The 19,021-nt window shown below is 44.3% G+C and overlaps 1 long non-coding RNA gene across 1 annotated transcript; it reads right to left on the bottom strand.

Annotated features, from left to right (window-relative positions):
- Positions 1–5,092: 5,092 nt before the first annotated feature.
- Positions 5,093–8,923, bottom strand: LOC143676139 (uncharacterized). Its single transcript, XR_013171863.1, has 2 exons — positions 8,492–8,923; positions 5,093–5,384 (listed from the first exon to the last, which is right to left on the bottom strand). It is a non-coding gene; the product is annotated as an uncharacterized LOC143676139 (long non-coding RNA).
- Between the last annotated feature and the right edge of the window lie 10,098 nt (positions 8,924–19,021).

Raw genomic sequence — 19,021 nt, 5'->3', positions numbered from 1 at the left:
GGACTGACGGTGCCAGCAGTGAATTCATATCAAGACACATGCCAACCTACTGTGCATATGTCAGATGCTGCGTTAGGTAGCCAGTTGCCCCTTCCAAAGAGCCTGAGACTTGGGCTTTTTGCATTGATGGAGAGGATGAGCCCAGATCATACGAGGCTCTGCTCGAAAGATTGCAGGAGCTCAGAGCGACCGGCCTAGCTAGCGAGATCATGAATCAAGGATGCGGAGAGGCAGTACACGCATCCTAATAATCTGGCTTCGCTTTGCAAGGCAGTGGAATTTTACACCATAAAGATCTGTGCACCCTCTCCTCGGAGCTTGTGACATCCCCGCAGGATGTGTGCTAAGAATTCTTGGCGCAGTCTCTAGCTGGTGATGCCAAGATGCTGTGATAAATGACTTGTCTAGCAGGGAGTCGCTGACAGCTTTTCAGGGCTGCCCCACCCCCAGCTTCAGAACTCATTTTCTTTAACAGAAAATTATGTGACCCCCCCTAAAAATAATTAAATAGCAAACACACACACACACATGCGCACGCGTGTGCACACCCAGCATCCTCCCAGGAGCGCACTTGCTGTGTGACAGACGGATTCTATTTCTGTAACCCTCTCTTCCTGGGAGCAGGCAGCACAACCAGCCAGAAGCCGGCCTGAGGGGCAGCAGCCCCCGAAAGCTGAAATCACAGAGCAGGTTTGGGGGCCGGGCTTGGAAACCTCCGGCTTACATCTGACGAGCTGACACTTCACACACGCTATTGCATTCTGCTCCTGGGAAGTTTGTGCAGTTACAAATGTCATTATGACAAACTCACCGTGTGGGAGTACGTGTGATTCGTGTTAAAAATAGATTCGTGGAGCGTCAAGATTTAAAGGCACCTTTCCGTTGATGCCTTTGCACAGTGGGGCCCATGGAAGGTGGGGACCTTCCCCCAAAACGCACAGGGGCTCCTGGCGCAGTGGAGGCAGGCACAGGTGGGCGGCCGCCCCTCGGTCTGGTCCCCTTCGTGGGAGCCAGAGCAAGTGGGCTGTTCAGGAACAGCGGCCACTCCAGGCCGCTCCTTTCTGCGTCCCTTCCTGAGTGGTTTCTCACCCTAGCCAGAAAAAAAACATAAATGACTTCTTTGTGTTTGACTTTTTCTTTTTCTTTGAAGCAGCTTTGTTTCTCTGCCGGTCCTTGCCCCCAGGGCTCCTTCTCCCTATGGAGCTGCCCGGGTCGGGAATGCTGGCTGGAAACTCAGGCCCCAGGAACCCTGACAATTGTGGGTGCTGCCAGCCCCGCTGCACCTGCCTCGCCCCCTGCCCCCGCCTCGCCCCCTGCCCCCCCCGCACCCCTTTGCAGAGTCCCTACTTACTTCTGAAGCCCCATCTCTGATGGCACCTGCCCTGGAAAGCTTGATTGGCTCCAAGAGCGGTGGTCCATTTTAAGAACAAGCAGTGCACACTGTGTCTCTGAGCCAGCTCCCTCATAAGGAAAAGCTAGGGCATGCCACAGCCCTGCTGTGAAGACAATGTGACACAACATGGGTGCCCAGCTGCATGGGCACCAAGAAATCCTGCTAGTGTTCTCTCCGGTCAGCCTTCTCGAGGTCACCTGCCAGCCAGACCTAGGGAGTGTGGACAACTGGGAAAACTCAGCAGGGCTGGTCTTTATGCCACTCCCAGCTTTTGAGTTATCCCATTGCACAGCGTTCTCCCTGTCAGGGTCCCACACCCCTCTAACCCCTCTCCCTCCAACCCCGATACATGCAGCAGCTCCCAGGAAGGAGCCAATTTCTCACATGGGACCCTCAAAACTGAAGGCCAGACCCTGTGCCCCGCACCTACCCTCACTGATGCTTGTGTCCTCTGATAAAGGGGCTTTTGGTGTCACTCAGCAGGGGTCACGTGGCAAAAGCAGAGGCAGGAATTGGGGCTGGGGGAGCCAGAGGGTCTTTCTCAGCCCCAAAAGTGACCAAGCAAGCTGCAACCTGCACCCCCATCCAGCCCAGTGGCCTGGAGGCAGCCTCAGCAAGAGGCACAGTGACCAGACATCTTCTGGAAAGCATGACACACAGCGGGCAAGGACGCATCCCGGAAGGAGTGGTCCTTCTCTCCAGACTGCTTCATGGTGCATGGACCAGGGAAGTCTGTGCATGAAGGCATCTTGGGGAGCTCAGCAAGTGCACAGGCTGAGTCCAGGACTGTGGGTGCAGGCAACCACTTCTGACGTCTGTGCTCAGAAATCCCCAGTGCAAGCAACCGCACCCCAAATCCCAGCCTGCTCCCCATCTGGGCTGACCCTCCCTTCATTCAAGGTCCAGAGGGGTACCAGGAGACCTCCCCGCCTGCTCGATCTGGGCCTGCATCCCAGATGTGCACTCAGGGTGGTTCCCAGGGTCACAACTTCAGGGCACAGAAATGCATTGAGCACAGAAACAGGAAGAGCAGACCCCATGCCACTGTCACCAGACCCCAGGCCACTGTCACCAGACCCCAGGCCACTGTCACCAGAACCCAGGCTGTGTCATCAAGCCCCCAGGCTGCTGTCACCAGAACCCCAGGCTGCTGTCACCAGGCCCTAGGCCATTGTCACCAGACCCCAGGCCGCTGTCACCAGGCCTCAGGCTACTGCCACCAGAACCCCAGACTGCAGTCACCAGAACCCAGGCTGTGTCACCAAGCCCCCAGGCCACTGTCACCAAGCCTCCAGGTCCCCACTTTCCATGCTTAACCCGGCAGCCAGTGGCGACCAGGAAATACCGAATCCCTAGCTTGGGCCACAAACTCTGGTGAGAAAAACTCACACATGGGTGCGCACACATGCACACTTACACACACATGCACCGAAGCACCTTTCCAACTGGAAGAGGACCCCAGCAGGCAGTGGCGCACACAGTTCCAGGGTTACCCGTCCAGGGAAACCACTCCTGCTGGCAGAGCTCCGGGCAGACGACAGGGAAGCTTCAGGGAATCCACTTCCCTGTCTGCGCTGAGGGGTGCCCCAGACCCCCACCTGGGTGGGCCTCCTCCCCAGCTGCACACCCACCTGCATGGTCTCCCCTGACGGCATCACCTTAAGGGACCACCAAGGCTCCAGGGCTTCCCTGAGGCCACATCCAGTGACCTCCCTGACAGGGTGAAAAGACCTGGCTCTGCTCTCCTTCAGACAAGAATGAGGGGTCAGTCCTTTGTCCCCAGGAATCCCTGGGGGTCAGTTGAGACTTTTCCTGCAGTGCATGGCAGTTCACCTCTCCCCCGGCTCATCCCACTTCCTCCATTCTCGCAGGAATTGACATCCTCGGGCGCCCCACAGGAAACCTCCTGTGTACTCGCCTCTGATTCTGGTCCCAAGGACGCTATACCAGCACCCTGCGGGGAGGCCCAAAGGAAACAGGGCTTCTGCCATGGCAGAAGCCGAGGTCGTCGAGGAGGCAACACCTGGAAAACTAGCCAGACTCAGGTCCAGAAAGACCCAAAACTGAGCCTTCAGACGTGTTCGTTCTGCCTACGTGTCCTTTCATTGCCCCAGTGTCCTGTCCTTAGAGGAACTGTGATAAATGCCTCATGTGGAACAAGTGAATTAAGTCAGCGTTCTTTCATGGACTTTGAAAACCTCAAAGTGATGCACCACGGGCTCCAGGAGCCTGCAGAGGCCAATCAGGGGGTATCCAGGGAGCTTGAACACCTGGAAAAGGGAAGCCAGGGAGTCTTCCTGGAGGAGGGGGCTGTGAAAGATCCTAACTGGGGAGGTCTGGGTTCCCAACTCTGAGGGACCCCAGGCAGCCAGGTCTCCTTCGGGGGTGTGCCACCCTCCCGCATGAGATGAGCGGCTGGGGGATCCTGTCTTCCAATGCCCTGTAGACGGTCTCGAGCATAAGAACTTCACTCATGGCGCGAGGACATGCCGGCTGAACTGCGCCTGAAAGAGCACAACCGGCTGTGCCCTTCCCAGTCGGAGAGAAGTAGAGCCTACCAGAAAGGGCATGGACAGGCCAAGCGGGCACGGGCAGAGAAGACCTATAGGGGCAGGCATCACTAGGACTGCAGATGTGTGACCTGGGAGACCATGAGAGGCCACCGCGGAGCCCTGGAGCTGCCACCCGAGGCCCATGGCACAGGGTCTCGCCATAAACTGCTGCAAAGTACACAAGCAAGGCCAGCGCCGCCTGCCCCTGCCTGGCCTGGTGCCACCACCAGTGGAACTACGGCTTCGCAGACTCAGAGCCTGGCCTGCTCAGCCCCATTCTCTAGAATAAGGGAATAAACGATCTCCTCATTCTCAGATGCTCCCTTCCGCTTACACAACAATGAGCATACAGAAATGGCTCCACATAAATGCACACACATACAGACACACTCATCTGAACTCAGCTTCCATGCATGCCAGAACTCTAGTCCACAAGGTCACACGCACAGACTCCTGAACACACACACACACACAGATGCTCATGCATGCACCAATTCCTGCTCTTGAGCCATCTGACCTAATCCATAGTTTATGTGCCATTCTAACCGAGCATGATCCTGTGATCAGGGAATTCACACGCAATGGCAAAATATACTCATGTATTCACTTATTCCAGCACACAATAGGCAAACAGGGTTGTAGACGAGCTAGCCACGGGCGGGGCGGGGAGGGGAGTAGGTGGCAAAAGGCAGAGAAACAAGCGCACTGGACACCTCAACTGTTCAAGCCGGGCTGGCAAAGCCCTCTGATGCTCAAGTTTGTTGTTGTGTTGCTCAGTTTTTGGAGAAAGGACAGCGTTTTCATGGAGACCAATCTTTGCCAGTTCTGTCCTCACCTGAGGAACCTGGCTTCAGTACACGCCTATTTCACGGACAGGCATAATGCACGCACAGCAGGCATAGCAAATTATAAATGCATTCTTGCAAACTGGTTGACTCTCTTAACTCTTTAAAAATCAATTTCAAGTTTTATGTTTAGACAACTTTGCAAGGAAGGAAATTGTCGACGTAAAGATTGACTCTCTTTAATAGAGGACGCTGTGTCTCAGGGTTGGCAGGTAACTGCCCTGAGGTCCTAGTTCGAAACAATTATAGGCACATTTTCCATTCTGTCGAAATATGAAACTTAAGCTCTTAACACAGCACTATAATGCTTCCCACATACTTCAGGCCATTTATAAGAGGAGTGGCAGTTAAATGTTAGTTGAGAGTAATTAAACATGAAAAATCAATGCTCTAAAATAATTTGCTTGTTCCATACTGATTCGTGCTGATGACAGGAGATGAGAATCCTGTTGGGCTGGCAAGGGACCTGGCGGCGTCAGATGCACGCGTAGGTCACGTTGGGTTTCATCACGGGAGTCCCGGTGCATCAGTGGTGCTCCATTTGCCTTAAGTGAACAGGAATCCAAAGATATGCGCTGTTGCCACGGTTACATCCTGCTGGATGCAAATGAAGATATGCTTGTTCAGACCAGTTAAAAATATCTTGGCATCAGCTAATTTTCCCATTGGCTTAAGGGAATTATCAGTAGCCTATTAAACCGAGGGGTTGGGCTTAACTTACACAGCACTCAGGGTCTGGAAAGAGCATTATTTCTGAGTAACATTTTTAGAACTTGCAGAAACTACTGTCTTTTATTAATGCAAGTAATAAATCTGATTTTCAATAGGGTTGTTTTATCTAAATGTCATCTAATAACAGGCCCTAATACTGCAAATGTGTGTGTGTGTGTGTGTGTGTGTGTATAAGTTTTTTCCCCCAGGTTCTGAAAGAGCCATCTGCACAGATATTTTTGGACTCTGGGAGGAATTTGGAACAAGCAGATACAGGGGTTGCAGTCCAGTGAGATGTGGAGAGAAGAAAGCATACTTTTCACTTGGCTGAGTCCTTTCATGTACATTATTTTGCTTAATTCTCACAGTAACCCCATGAGGCAGGGGTTATTATTTCTTTTTTTAAATCAGGGCAACTGACTCAAAAACACTGGCAAGCTGGTAGTCAGGACAGAGGCCAAGGGCTGATCTTAGGATTAATTCTGAACCCATTCTCTTTCCTCTATGTCACGCTGCCTCTATCACCAAAGATAAATTACTCAAGAAAATATAGAGATCTAAATAGGAAATAGGAGCCCAGAATAGCAGCTCAAGATATCTGAAAAAAGACATCATTCAAAATTGCAGTGGTTTTGATTTTTAAGCCAAGTTCAGGCTCTACCTGAACACATCTCAGCCTCTTTGACTCAAGAACAAGTACTTCAGCTCTTCCACCCCCTCTGATGAAAGCCCACCCCCAAAGTCTTTACATCTTGCCAAAGATCAAATCCTAAAATGTCAGGGCCAGAAGGGATCTCAGAAGTGGATCTTTCTACCTTCCTCTTGAGGCAAGTGTCCCCAGAACCCCAGGCTGGAAGCAGGGCTGGCCAATCTCTGCCTGAATCCCTGAATTTAGATAGTAGTTCCCATTTACTGAATGCTACCTCTATAGTGGGCACATAACACTCTTTTAAGTCCTTTTCCCACTTTAGCTCATGTTGTTCTTATAACATCCCAAAGACATAGGGGCCATCATCCCCATTTTACAAATGAGGGAAAGAAAGCAGAGAAAGTTTAACTTGCCCAGGTTCACATGATACTAAGTAGTGAAAATGGAATTAAATCCTGCATTATATGACTTAAGAAGCTGAGCTCCGACCTGGCACCGTGGCATCAACAATTCCGTCCTGACCAAATGGGGGAAAAGAAGTGTAATTAATAAAGTATCAGTGGCAGAGAGAGTTCAAATAGAGTCGAGAGGCTACTCTGGAGGTTGCTCTTATGCAAGCTTCAGGTAGACCTTTCTACCTATCATAACCTGCCAACCCCTAACCAGGACCATTCCAGCCAATCCTAAAGAACATCTAGGGCAATATATAAGATTCCACAAGGGTTCCAGGCACTAGAATAACTTGCCAGAAACCTACAACCTCCAGCTGGGTCCCTGGTCCAGATAAGTCCTGAAACCTAGAGGGCCCAGCCTCTCCAGAACGTCAGATAGTTCCCTCTCCTTACCCCATATTAGTGACAGATCCTTCCAATATCAAAATTTAGAATTGCCATAGCCCGAACAGCCCCAATGAGAGGTATGGAAAGATCAAAGGTAATGGTGGAATTATACATATATGATAGGACTTGACAAATGAATATGAATGCAGAATCATTAAATTGATATCTCGTTTAGTCTCCAGTATTTTAGAACAGCCAAAAGTAAAAACCTAAAATGTGAAATTGTAACCCACGTCAAAGTCTGAAATACTTTCTACAACTAATTGTGGTGCTGTGCTTGGAAATTTATAGCATTTTTGTATATATGTTACTGTTCACAAGAAAAGAAGGAAAAAAAAGAACAAAGACATTCTCAAACCATAAAAGAAAAAAAAAGAAGCTGAGCTCCTGAGGGTATTCTGCTCCTTTAAAGCAGCTCCTTGTTCCAGAGAGCAGCCCTGCCAGGGCGTTTACAGTAAGGTATCACCTACATGGGTGATAGCTCTTGTTTGCCTCAGAGTTCTTAGAGATCTGGAAAACTAGTCAGATGGTAGAAGAGGAAGCCAGGAGAAGGAGAGAGGGAGGGATGAGAAATGATAGCCTCCAAGAGAAATGACTTCAAAGGGAATGCAGGCACAATTTTCAACTCTTTCTAGAGCAATTGAAGGGGAAAAGGGCTGCACCTAATAACTTAATTATTTTAATTTATTGAACATAATATTATAGGTTAGGTGTGTGCTGTGCATTTTTACTAAACCACAAAGTTAGTGTCATTCTCATCATTTCAAAAACAAAGAAACTGAAGTTCAGAGAACTTAAGTCACTTGCCTGCAGTCACACAGCTAAACATTGGTGGACTGGGGTTTAAACCAGGAGCCTGGTAGCTACAGAATGCATTCTCTTTTCACTATGAAACCTTTACTTGTATATCTTTGGCCTTTTCTATACGATTTCCAGAAGTAAGAGCTCAGACCACTGTGTAGAAGTAATTTGGAGTTAGATTTAATTTTAGTTGTGAGAAACAATTTCTACAGTTATAACTCCTTCTGGAAACCTTTTCATCTTGTATCCCCACATATTTCCGGTTTTCCTCTTCCTCAGTCCCTCCTCCTCAGTCTCTTTCATGGCCCTTCTTCCTCCCCAATGTGCCTTCCAAGCCCCAGTGTCCAGCCTGGAGGCATGTTTTCTCCTCTAACCACGTTTCTCCCTGGTTAATCTTTTCTCTTTTCCTGGCTTCATTTATCTAAATGGTGTTGACTTGCAAATTTATAATTCTAGTCCAAACCTCTGGATTTACTTAGTCAACTGTCTATTCCACGTCTTCACTTAAATGTCCAGCAGACATTTAAAACATAACAAAGAAATAAATAAATAAGCCCTGTGATCTCCTTCTCCCCCTCTAAGCACCCCCCATTCTCCACTCTTTCCATTCCAGTCAATGGCGCTATAGCTACTCAGCCTCTCAACGCCCAAACCTGGGTGTCCCCCCAGATTCCACTCTTTCACCCGGCCCCACAGCTGACCTATAAACGAGTCGTAATGATTCCACCTAAGAATACATCTCGAATCTCTCCATTTTTCTCCATGCACACTACTACAACACTGGCCAAGCACCCATGTGCTGCCCCCTTCATTATTTAGGGTTAGGGGCGTGTTTGTGATGAGTGGACACTGCTTTCACGGGAGCAGAGCCTTCACTCCTTCCTTTGAATCAAGGGTGATTTTAGATTCACTGAAAGTCAAGAAAGTTTCGTGAAAGTGGCACTATGTAACTTCTGAGGCTAGGTCATAAAAGGCGATGGAACTTCCTTCTTGTTGGGTAAGACCTTCCGTCAAAACCCTAAACCACCCTTGACGGTCCAGCAACCCAGAACCTCGCTTCTTGGGGGAAACAAATCCCATGACGAGGCCCACGGCGGCCTCAGGGCAGCATGCCTAGACTCTGAGTCTCCAAATCAGACACCAGACACATGAGAAAATGAGTGGTGCAAGCTACTGCGGCTTGTTACAAGTTACTCTGAAATGTAACGCCATAAAACAACTCTTCATGCTGCTCACAGATTGGATGGGTCCGTAATGTGGGCGTGGCCCAGCAGCGCTTGTGTCTGCCCCACGAGGCTGGGGCGTCGCTGAAAGACTTGCGGGCTGGGCGGAGGCACCCTGAAGGCTTGTCCACGCTCGCACCGTGAGGCTGGTACTGGTATGGGTTGGGGTCTCATTTCCTTTCCACCTGGGCTATTTGGGGCCTCCCTACAGCGCGGTGCTGGGGCCAGACGAGTGTCCTGAGAGCGCGGTGACGTCCTGCGGGTTTGGGTGAGGGAGCCTCCAAGGTCACACAGTGTCACCGCCGCCTTTTGCTATTTTGTCGAGGCAGACCCAAAGCTCCGACTGGGTTCAAGAGGACGGAATGGACTCTTTCTCCTTTTTTCTCTCTTTTTTAACTTTTTTATTGTGTAGTATAACATATATACAAAGTAAAGAAATAAAAAAGCAATGGTTTTCAAAGCACTCTTCAACAGGTCGTTACAGGACAGATCCCAGAGTGTGTAAAGGGCTACCATACCATCATCTCATATTTTTCCTTCTAGCTTCTCCAGAATATAGGAGGCTATCAGGCTTAAATACTTTTTTTTATCTCAGCAATCAATTTTTTTTCTTTCTTTTTTATGAAAAATAGCATACATACATAAAAGCAATAAATTTCAAAACATAGCACCGCAATTAGTTGTAGATCATATTTCAGAGTTTGACATGGGTTACAATTCCACAGTTTTTGATTTTACTTCTAGCTGGTCTAAAATACTGGAGGGCCACGGTGGCTCAGCAGGTAAGAGTGCTTGCATGCCATGCCTGAGGACCCGGGTTCGATTCCCGGTGCCTGCCCATGTAAAAAATAAATAAATAAATGATAAAATACTGGAGACTAAAAGAAATATCAATTTAATAATTCAGCAATCATATTCATTTGTTAAATCTTATCTTCTCTGTATAACTCCACCATCACCTTTCATCTTTCCCTCTCTTTAGGGGTGTTTGGACTATGGCCGTTTTCATGTTGGAAGGGGCTGTCACTAATATGGCATAGGGAGATGGCAGTAGCTGATTTTCTGGAGAGGCTGAGCTAAGCTTCAGGACTTATCTGGTCCAGGGACCCATCTGGAGTTTGTAGGTTTCTGGCAAGTTACACTAGTGCATGGAACCCTTGTGGAATCTTATAAATTGCCCTAGGTGTTCTTTAGGATTGGCTGGAATGGTCCTGGTTGGAGTTGGCAGGTTATGATAGGTAACAAGGTCTACCTGAAGCTTGTGTAAGAGCAACCTCCAGAGTAGCCTCTAGACTCTGAACTCTCTCTGCCCCCGATACTTAATTAGTTACACTTCTTCTCCAGTTGGTCAGGATGGAATTGTTGATCCCACAGTGTCAGGGCTGGATTCATCCCTAGGAGTCATCTCCCACGTCACCAGGGAGATTTTCACCCCTGGATGTCATGTCCCACGTAGGGAAGGGCAAATGATTTCACTTGCAGAATTAGAGAGGGTGTGGACTCTTCCTCTTGACAAAGATTCTCAGAGTTCTGGACGACCTCGTGGGAAATGTCCACCATGGAAGTTTGCACACGATTCCAACCTCCAGCTCCAGACGTGGCGGAGCAGACAAGCTGTCCTGATTTAGCTCTTACTAAATTCCTGACCCTCAGAATTAGCGAGCTTGTGAAAAATCTTTCAAGCTGCTGAGCTCTGTGGTCATTTATGAAGCAGCAACAGTAACGAGAACAGTATCCTAGAGAAAAATATAACTGAACAAAGAAATATGTAGGTTTCCTGCAGAATTTATTTGTAGTAGGGCACATTTGAAAACAGACCTTAACTCGTCTTAGAAAAAACTGGTGAAATAAACTGTGTCATAAATTTGTATCATGGAATAAAATGTATCATTTAAAAACATTTAAGGATATCTATACGTACTAACATGAAAAAAATCTCTCAGTATATGAAATGCAAAGGAAGTTACAGAGCATTACATATAATATAACCACACTGAAATGTTTAATATCAACACAGCAGTATGTGCATGTGTATTCATGTGTAAATGAGAGTGGGTTTGAGAAGGATACCTCTGAACATTTAATTGTGGTTAGGTTGGGGGATAGAGTGGTTTGAGAACATTTTTGAGTACATGTTGGCCTTTTGCTTTTAACCCTTTCTACTGCTATTTTGTTGAAATTTTGCATGGTGGCTGTATTTCTGCATTAATGATGTAATAAGAATGTTGACTATTTAGTTAACTCACCATAATGGAAATCCCCTATCTTGGCCTAGGCTCGGAGAGTTCTAGAACACAAGTACTGCACAAGCCTCACAGCTCACTCCAATCCCTCAGCCATGTGGGAAACACGGCTTGAGTCTTGTAAGCCTCAGTATGAGGAAAAAATGCTGGGACAGCAGAAACAGAAAGTGGAAATGCCATTAGTGTACTGAATGACCAGGTCTGAGACTGTTAGGTTTGGAAATGTCTGTGCTTCTGCCTGGGAACGGGGGTATAAGGCAGTTGCGGTGGCTGAAACAGTTGTTTCCATCGTGGATGCCTCCCAAGCCAAAGGAAAGAGAGGCGTAGTCTTCATAATTTAATTCTGTGAATCTGAAAAAAAAAAAAAGTTTATCAAGTACCTACTAAGTACCAGGACTCCCGCTGGCAAATGGACCTTCACAACTCCACTAAGACTTATAAAACTCAGGGCAAAAGCAGTATCGTGACTCCAATTTTACAAGATAGGGAGCAGGGCTAAGAAAATTTGCTTAATTGTAATAGTGTTAAGATTCTTGAACAAAACCCTGTGTTCTCTCAGGAGAAAGAAGAAAATAAAAGGTGAGATGCTTCCCTCACTCCATAACCTTCCCTGATGGTAACTGCCTTCTCCCTCACGCCTCGTGTTTCCTGTCTCCTCAGGGCAACAGATGGAGCAAGAGAGGAATGGCTTCTGGGGTCCAGCTGCTCCTTTCTCTCACAAAAGCTTTCCTTGGTCATTCCTGCCTCTTACCATGTTCAGGGGCCTCACTCTCTGGTCGCTGGTTGGGGTGGGGGGTGAGCTGGGAGGTGTCGGCAGAGGGAAATCCAGGGGCACTGGCCCCCCCAGACCTGCTCTGCTGGAGTGTATCTCAGAGACAGAAGAGTGTTTCCAACCGTGAAGGGAAAGATGCTGGAGCTGAGCCTGAGAGCTGGAGGAGGGGAGTGAAGGGGCAGCGGGGCAGACATGAGTGCTGGAGCAGAGGAGCAGAGAAGAAATTAAACCCCGCGATGGTTAAGCTGCTGGCTGGTGCCAGCTCTGAGGGGCTGTGGGGAGTCACCTGTCATTGCTCTCGGCGCTCAGAGCACTCTCTCGCCCTTCCCTGCTTCAAACTGACCACCTGAACCACGTCTCTTTCAGTTGCTTAGAAGTCAGCATGCACTCTCTGGCCTGGCTGAACTGTCCTAGGAGCACTGAACTCGCTGTCCTTTGGAAGAAGAGAGAGTCCCTTAGTATATAGCACATGCAGGCGACATGGAAACTTCTGAACCCATATCCCGAGGTCATGAGTCATGGGCCGCCTCTGGGCTCGTTTTTAAAGAGGTCTCAGTGTGAAGTGGGAAGGTCGTGACCCGGGTTGGTCTTTCCAGGGTGTACTGAAGAGAGGACGTGAGCCATAAGGAAAGCAGTCTCCCACAGATCTTTCCAGCAACGCTTTTCCTTAGGATACATCCAAAGTAGAATCAAAAGTCTTAGGAAGGTTCTTTGCTTCCTTTCCTTTCTTACAGTCAGACTTAGATTTTGATGCCATGACCTGAGGTAGTTCTTTCCCTTCTCCGTTCCTCAGTTTCTACACTTTGTGCTGAGATAAACTAGAGGATTTCTAAGGCTATCTGCAGCGTGGAGAGTCTACCATGTCCAATAAAAACCTTTGGAGATGCACTTAACCTTGAGTAAACCACGACGGGAGCCGCAGGTAGACCAGGAAGCTCTAACTTCATTGCAGATGCTGACACATGCCCTGCACGCGTGCGCGCGTGCGCACACACACACACACACACACACACACACACACACACACACACACTCTGGGTGACTTATTGATTCTGGTTTCTCCACATTAAAAGCCAATCCTTCAGACTGCAGACAACTCTTCCCGGGATGCCGGGCATTCTGATGGCTCCCCAGACATGGGTCAGGTCTGCTCATTACCAGGAAACCCCTGCCCGGCACACGAGTCCCTCACAGGAAACTGAGGCCTTGGACCCAGCACACTCTGATGAGGGCAGATGCAAAACGCTTTTCAGAAGTAGGGGCCAGAAAAGCTCCTTTTATTCCTTCAACTGAAGAAAGATTTCTTGGAGCATCTGATTTTGAACATCCAGAAACAAAGTCACTACTAATTTTTATTTCGAGTCCTTTTCTCTGAGCTCTACTGGACCAAGTGGGTTAGGAAGGCACTGAGGTTGTGAATTTGGTTTTATTCCTTTTAATGCTGTGGATCTGATGTGCTAATTGTATTAAGTACCAAATAAACTATAAATTGTGTTTTGAGAACAATTTCATTACCTTGTCCAGGGACTGAGCTACCCATTAGTTAACTCACCCATTTGCAAAATAAACAGCATACATATTTTGTAAATGGGAGAAGAGACATATAATTATAAATTAATGCATATTAAATTATACTCCCAACATTCAGGCAAAATGGTAGGCTGGCAAACAGTGTTCTCCCACCTCCATGCAGCATGCAAAAGGAGAAAGAGAAACTTAAATGTTCATATCTGTGAGTGAAAGTGTAAATCCAAGGAAATTCATATCTGGATTAGACTCAGGAGTCAAGCTTTTAATTCCCTTTGGGAAAAAAAATGAAGATATATGGCCAGTTGTTTGAAGAAGTTCTGTAAAGTTCATCTTACATAAATCCCAGAGCGTCCCAGATTCCCAGCCTGTGAACTGAGATTGGAACAGTTTTACCTGTTGGACAAGAATCAGAATGCTCCCAAGGAGAGAGAGACTGAATTTTCAGAAAGAGATTAAAACCAAAGCTCCAAAGGGTATCTTGTGAAGCCTTCCTGGACACTTTTTACAAGGTGTAAAATCTCCTCAATTGGGGAACTATTGAAAAAAGCAGCCTGGTTATGGCTAATTCATAGGTGTCCATATTGACGCCTCCACAAATCAACCCATCAGAAAGACTCACATGAAGAAGGAACCTACTGAATGTTGGAGACCACGTGAAGAAACTGCCTATGGTATAATCAGCAAAACAGCAAAGGGAATTCATGCCCCAAAAAGGACTTTAATCAAGGACCTTTAAAACGTTGGAAGAGACTGTTGGTTTGTTAAGCTGCCAGAATGAATAACCAGAAACGGAATGGTTTTTCAAGGGGAATTTATTAAGTTGTCAATTTACAATTCTAAGTCATTGAAAATGTACAAATTAAGGCACCAACAAGAAGAGGTTACCTTCATTCAACAAAAGCTGATGCTGTCTGGAGAACCTCTGTCAGCTGGGAAGGCATGTGGCTGGCATCTGCTGGACTCTTGCTCCTGGGCTCTGCTGCTTTCAGCCTCTGTTCCTGCGGGGGTTCCTCGCTTGGCATCTGTGGGCATTCATTTAGCTCCTCTGGGACACAACTCTGGGTTCTGACTTGTTTAGCATCTCATGGGAAGGCACATTGGCAACATTTGCTGGGTCCTGGGTGTCCAAACATCTGGGTCTCGAGTTGGCTTTGTCAGCTTTGAAGCAATTGTTCTCCAACTGTCTGCATCTGTGTCAGTTCTGAAGTGTCTCCAAAATGTTTCCACTTTTAAAGGACTCTAATAAATTAATCAAGACCCACCTTTTGAATGGGTAGAATCACCTGTCCATTTAATCAAAAGGTCACACTTGCAATTGGGCATGCCACATCTGTAGAGATAATTTAATCAAAAGTTTCTGCCCTACAATATTGACTCAGGAGAAAAAAAAAAAACCAAAAGATTGGATCTGGGTTAAAACATGGCTTTTCTGGGGTACGTAGTGTTTTCAAACTGGCACAGAGACCAGTTAAGGAAGTGAAAACACAAAGTAAGAATTAGGTGGAATGGAAATATAGTGGGAAATTTTCAAGTAAAGAAATCTAGAAAATAAACCTATTTTTAAAATATTTAAATTTGAGATGAAAATGGGAACAAGGACCTCAGTAAACTGGGTTAATGATTGATCAGCCACACGAAAAAATTTTTCCAAAGTGCATGGAGACAGAAAGATGGAAAATAAGTTATAGACCCTAAGAGAAATGGAGGCTAAAATGTGAATTCCAACATGTATCGAATAGATACTCAAACTGAAGAAAACAGAACAGAAGAGATATAATGTTCAAATATCAGTCTTAAAAAAGGAGGAATTGTAAGGGGTAAAGAATAAACTGTAGCTACTAGTATGGTAAAAGTTTTTTTTTAATCATAAAAAACAAGCTAAAAAAAAACAAGTTAAACAATTTTATGTCAATGACAGTTTTAAATAAAAATATAAATTATGAAAATAAACTCAAAAAGAAATGGAAACCTGAAATATGACCAAGTAAATTTAATTTATCATTGAAATGCTCAACCAAAGCCAACTCCATTCTACACACTCCCCATGTCTAAATAGATGTTTTATTTAACTGTTAAGAATAAACAACTTCCAATTTATTGAAAATGAATAGAAAAAGGAAAACTGACTTGTATTTGTAGGAGGCTATTGCAACCTTAAAACTAAAATTGGTCACAGCTACTTCAAGAAAGAAAAATGTATGGCTAAACCCTTCATGAATACAGATGCAAGCATTCTCAACATTTTTAGCAGATATAATTAATTGGTAGACCAAAGCTAAATCAAACCATAATAATATGATCAAGTAGAGTTTATCCCAAAGAGGCAAGAATAGTTCAAGACAAGAGGATCAGGAATGTTTGATTCAGTACATCAAACTTTAAGGTTGAAAACATGGTTTTCCAGGGTGCCCAGGTGGTTCAATGGTGGGACATTGCCTGCCATACAGGACACCTGGCCTCCATTCCCAGCCCGTGTTCCCTCCAAAAAAGTAACAGATACTCATCTTGCTAGAAGCACAGATAGTATACAAGATAAATAAACATGCAATCTGCAAAACACTTTGGTACGTTAAGAACAAAAGAAAAATTCGTAAATATGATAAAGGTTATCTACTAAAAATAATTTTTTAAATATAGTCTCAATGATAGAACAAATTGTGAATGTAATTAACAGCACCAGAATATATATCCGAAAGTGGTTACAAGGGGGAAGTGCTAGATTGTGTACAGGGTGACAGAAAAAAAATTCATGGAACTACACGAGCAACGAAAGGTAAGTTAAACTATAGTTAGTAGTACAACTATAAAAATATGTTTTCATCAATAGTAATGTGTTCAAGATTTTAATAATAGGTGGGGTATGGGAATCCTGTATTTCATGTATGATTGTTCTATAAATCCATAGCTTCTCTAAAGAAGAAAAAAATGAATAATTGCCTAAGGAAGCCAAATATTTTATTTTATATTCACTGTTTTCAGACACCCCTTTGGATAATGCTTTTAAGAAGAGCATATTCTTTTCCAAAAACTAAATCCTGTAATCATTAAAAAACACATATGCAGGACCACTCAAGAAGTAAGTAGAAATTGGTCAACAAATATGAGTTAATCTCTGTTCCCTTTAGTGAAGTAACACCATGTATTGGAAAGCACTGCACCAGGCAATCCCTGGGGAGAATCCTTTTGACACTTGGTGTTTCTGAACTTTGGAAAACTACTTAGTCCCTTTGGTGCTCTGATTCCTCATCTGCAAATCAGGCAAAACGATAACCCCTTAGAACTGCTGCTGGATGGGTTAGAGCCAATAAAAGTGCTTGTGGTTGGTTTCCTTGTGTGAAAAGGTTGGCTTTCTTTTTTTCGCACATAGTAGGTGCTCAATTAAGTTCCATTTATTTCCTCCTAACCCTTCCCAGCCTTCTCTCCCTTCCATCAAAATCTCTCTTTTTAAAACAATAAACGTCTGAAAGTGTAAAATATATATACATAGTCTTAATTAAAATTAATCCAATGACTTCTGTGAAGTTTCATATTTATTAAATAAGTCTCACTGGCAATCAAAAATTTTCCTTTAATTACAATTAAAAACTATAGGCCCACATGACTTCAAATATAATTCTTTCAGAATATTTAGGGAAAATACCACCAAACTTGCCATAGGAAATAGAACAGAGGGGACTATTTTTAACCATTTTGTGAAGTCAGCATAATTTTGATGCCAAACATGACAAAAACATTAAGAGGAAGGAAAATTAGAGTTTCTGTACAAAATACTAACAAGTCCAACCTACCACTAGGTTAAAAAGTATGGTATATTACGATGAGAACAGCTATATTCCAACAATGCAATGTTGATGTAACAGTCAAAATCCAAACGTGCAATTACCATGCTAACAAAATAAAGGAGAAAATTCATATGCTCGTCACAGTAGATGATGAGAAACTGATAAAAATCCAGTATCAACTGACGATATTTAAAAAAAAATCTGAGAAACTAGGAGTAGAAATGAATACCCTTAATCTGATACATGCTACAAAAAAAACCCCTCAACATGCACCACATTTAATATGGAAATACAGAACAGTTTCCTAGGAAGTGAGACTGAGACAAGGATACCTAGTAACACCAATTTATTCACCATCGTAGTAGAGGTACTGGCGTAAAGGCAAGACAAGGAAATAGCACATAACAGGTTTGGGGAAAATCAATGAAACCTTTCAGCCACGTTTTCCCGCTTATATGATTGTGTAGCTAAACATGTCAAAAGAATCTATAGATAAACTAATAAATTAGTAAATGATTTTAGCTGGGATTCTAGAGAGAAGATCAATATAATAAAATTGTATTTTCATAATGCAACAAGAAAGAATTTTGAAAATGAAGTTAAAAATGAATGTCATTATAATAGCATGGGGAAGCACTTGTCTAAAGAAAGATGCCCAAGGACTCTCTGCAGAAGGCTGTAAAACATTACTGAAATGAATTTTAAAAGGCAGATAAACGGAGCTCATGGATTGGAAGGCCCAATATTATAAAAATGTCAATTCTCTCCAGATTGATGCAATGTTTCATTTTAAATCATATCAAAATGCCAGTGTATTTTTTTGGCTTCTTTGTTTTGTGCTGCTTTCTTTTCTGAGAAAATTGAAAAGCTGATACTAAAATTAAAATGGAAATGTAAAGGACCAAAATCCTAGAGAATAAACTAAAATTGGAGAAATTGCTCCACCAGATATCAGGAGTTATTATAAAGCTACAGTAATTGAGTCATCGGTGTTAGGGGAAAAAGAGCTTGTAGAACATAAATAGAGGATTTATAGTCTATTCTATATACTGCATAGGAGTACGTGGAGAATTTATGATGAAGTTGTTCTACAAACCAGTGGGGAAATGATCATCTTTTCGATAAATCATTCTAGGTCAAATGGATTTCTATGTTGGAAAACATGAATCTTGACTCTACATCAAACGCACCAGATACAAGCTTTAATTTCAGATTGTTTACCCAATTGTAAAATGTAATTGTAAAATGTAAAACAGCACAGTTTCTAAATGATAACACATACTTTTGTATGACAATGGATTGAATTCAGTGAAAAGACAAAGAAAACCAGAAAGAAGCAGAATGAAAACATTGATAAAATATTTTAATAAATCTAAATTTTTTTGCTTGTGATTATTAAAACTAAAACTAAGTGATAAACTTAGGTGAAATTTTATACTATTGACCCATTTTTAGATAATGGATTAAAGAGAAATAAAACTGGAATTGACTTAATATTTATAAATAACCAGAATATACTAAACCTTAAAATTGTGAGCCATAAAGGAGTTTTTAGAAATATGAAGCCAAATGCACTTATTAGAAAATAAGAAAACTGAAACAAATGAATCACTAATGAAGAATAGCAAAATAACAGATGTCAGTCATAGTTAAAAGAAGTTTAAGCAGACAAATAAAACAG

Source organism: Tamandua tetradactyla, chromosome 3 (assembly GCF_023851605.1).
Source record: "Tamandua tetradactyla isolate mTamTet1 chromosome 3, mTamTet1.pri, whole genome shotgun sequence".
NCBI classification, from domain to species: Eukaryota; Metazoa; Chordata; class Mammalia; order Pilosa; family Myrmecophagidae; genus Tamandua; species Tamandua tetradactyla.
The sequence above is the reverse complement of the archived record's forward strand: the minus strand, read 5'-3'. Positions and strand labels throughout refer to the sequence as shown.